The sequence below is a fragment of the Panthera tigris genome, chromosome B1 (genome assembly GCF_018350195.1).
Source record: "Panthera tigris isolate Pti1 chromosome B1, P.tigris_Pti1_mat1.1, whole genome shotgun sequence".
Lineage (NCBI taxonomy): Eukaryota > Metazoa > Chordata > Mammalia > Carnivora > Felidae > Panthera > Panthera tigris.
In genome coordinates this window covers 158,918,794-158,921,357 of record NC_056663.1, presented here as the reverse complement: position 1 = coordinate 158,921,357, position 2,564 = coordinate 158,918,794, and the positions used below count along the sequence as shown (strand labels likewise).

General features: G+C 42.6%; 1 pseudogene; it reads left to right on the top strand.

The window, feature by feature from the left end:
* The first annotated feature begins 1,067 nt into the window (after positions 1–1,067).
* The window catches only part of LOC102958789, a 9,551-nt pseudogene continuing 8,054 nt past the window's right edge, over positions 1,068–2,564 (top strand).

Sequence of the window (2,564 nt, the reverse complement as noted above, 5' to 3'; positions counted from 1 at the left end):
CATTCCCTTTTCTTGGGATGTGTCTAGGAGTAGAATTGCTGGGAGATAGGTCACTTATATGTTTAACTTTAGCAGACACTGCCAGATGGTTTTTCTGAAGTGGTTGTATCATTTTTCACTCTTACCAACAGTGAGAATTCCAGTGGTCATTTTTGAGATGAAAAAGCAGTCAGCAACTACCTAACCTGAGCCAAACTCTTTGCGGCATGAAATTTGTGAAGATCTGTAAGATAGGGGACCAGCAATGCTTTGCAGCTGAGGGATGAAAGAAAACGAATAAAAACAGAGGCCAGAGAGGGTGCCTGTAACTGTCCCACCCCAACCACTGCCAGTAGGAAGGAAATCCAGTAGCTGGTTTTGGGTCTTTTCCTAGCATGGACATTAGCTAGTTAAAGGGATTTGATGGAATGGGAGATGCTAAATTTTTTTTTCCAATTAACATAGTGAAAAACAATAATACAAGAAAGAAAAAGCAGGTTAGGTAGCAATGTTTCTCCTGCTTCTCTGAGCAGGAGAGCTGGTTTAAAAATACAGAATTTACACTTTTATTTTTTTTCAGAATTTACACTTTTAAAGAGATACTCTAGTTGATATCATTGGTATTTCAAAAGCCACTAAGAAATACTGTTTAGAGGTTCAGCAATGCCAGCACATATGTGTGCCTGGAATAACAGCAGGAATATTCCCTTCTCACTTGACTTTACATTAGGGCACCTTGTCGACACTGTCCTTTTGATCTTTAAATGTTTTGAGTGTCCTTTTCAACACATAAGGGGCACCTGGGTAGCTCAGTCAGTTAAGGTTATGCATCTGACTCTTCATTTCTGCTCAGGTCATGATCCCTGAGTCATGGGATGGAGCCCAAGTTGGGCTCTATGCTGAGCATGGAGCCTGCTTAAGAGTCTCACTCTTTTCCTCTGCCTCTCCCCTGCTCACACTCTTTAAATAAATAAATACATACATACATACATACATACATACATACATACATTTTTTAAAAATTGAGGAAAAGCTTCCACCATTCACTTTATCCCAGGGTCGGGATAGGGGGTGTCTTCTTCCCAGTAATGCAGTTTCAAAAGTTGACAGGCAGCTTTTTCTCTCCCTCTGTTGCTGCCAAGGAGGACGATCACCTCAGGTAACTCCATCCCCTTTTAAAGAGATTTACCATTAAATTTCAATGTTGAGCTAGGAGGAGATACAAAAAATTACCAAGATAACATTACAAAGTTAAAGCAATTTTGGCACATAGTGGCCCCTTGATAACAAGTCAAAAGAATTATATTAATTTCATTTAAAAATGTACTAAGTGCCAATTACATGACAGACGCTATTCTAGGCCAAGGAATACCCATATAAAATGCATACAAAGTCCATGCAAAAAGTAGGAGACAAACACCCCTCTACCCCAGCTAGCTGAAACCTGCACAAAGCTATCTTCCTCTTCCCACCTCACGTTGACCTTCTGCCCCCAAGGCCCCTGGAGGCCCTTCTCCAGCCCTCTTCAGCCGCCTGACTTGCTGCCACTAACTCCTCCCTGTGGATCACAGCCCACTTCATCCCACCTCTTTCCCCTCATCTCTCCCCATCCCCCTCCGCTTCATCCCACCTCTTGAGCCAAACAAAAAAATCAAGATGGCAAAGGCTTCTATTTTCAAGAAGCTTTCATTCTAATGAGGAATTGTATTAGTCGGGGGTGGGGGGTAAGTGCTGTAACAAAAGCACACACACACTCATGAGCACCTAATTCTTAGTGGCTTTAGCACAGTAATAAACCATACTCTTCAGCATTTCATCTCAGTCTGATTCAGGTTGGAAAGAGGACAGGTATTCCACTCCAGGCAGCTATTCCTTGTCCCACATTCCTCTGTGCCCACAGAGCCCTCTCCCTTCGGCCAGCAGGTGGGAAGGAAAGAACTAGGAGATCAGATGGCTAATTTTTATGGCCAAGCCTGCAAGTGGCTCACACCACATTACCCACATTGCCTGCACCAGACTGAGTCAGTGACCACACCCAACTGCAAAGGAGGTTGGGAAATGTAGCTGGGTGCAAAAGAAAGGAAACAGAGTTTGGTGTACCCATCATAGCTGCTACTGCAGGGGTGAAAAATAAACAGGAAGTATAATCGGTGTGGTAAGTGCTGTACTATGAGGAGGTAAGCAGTACTTGATAATACACAGGAAGTACACCTAACCTAGCCTGGGTTTGGGTGGGCCAAGAGAGAATATGCTGAAGGAATTGAGGCCTAAGGTGGGGCAAAAAATAGAAAATCAATTTCCCTTTAGAATATGGTAACTTTTCTGCTAATGAGGTACCTCCTTGCATGAATGATTTGTTTAAATCCAAAAACAGTTGTTTTTTTACAAAGTAACCATTAGAAAATAATAAGCCCTTTCCTGGGTTGCTCTTATTCTCTGCTTTAAGAAGAAATGGCCCAATGTGGCATTCGCTATTGGCTTACTGCCCAAGAGTCATTCGTTCCCTCTTCCTTGATAAGAAAATGACACTTTTCTTGAGCCATCAAGTGACAATGTATGCTGCAAAAATGGATTCCAGGAGATGG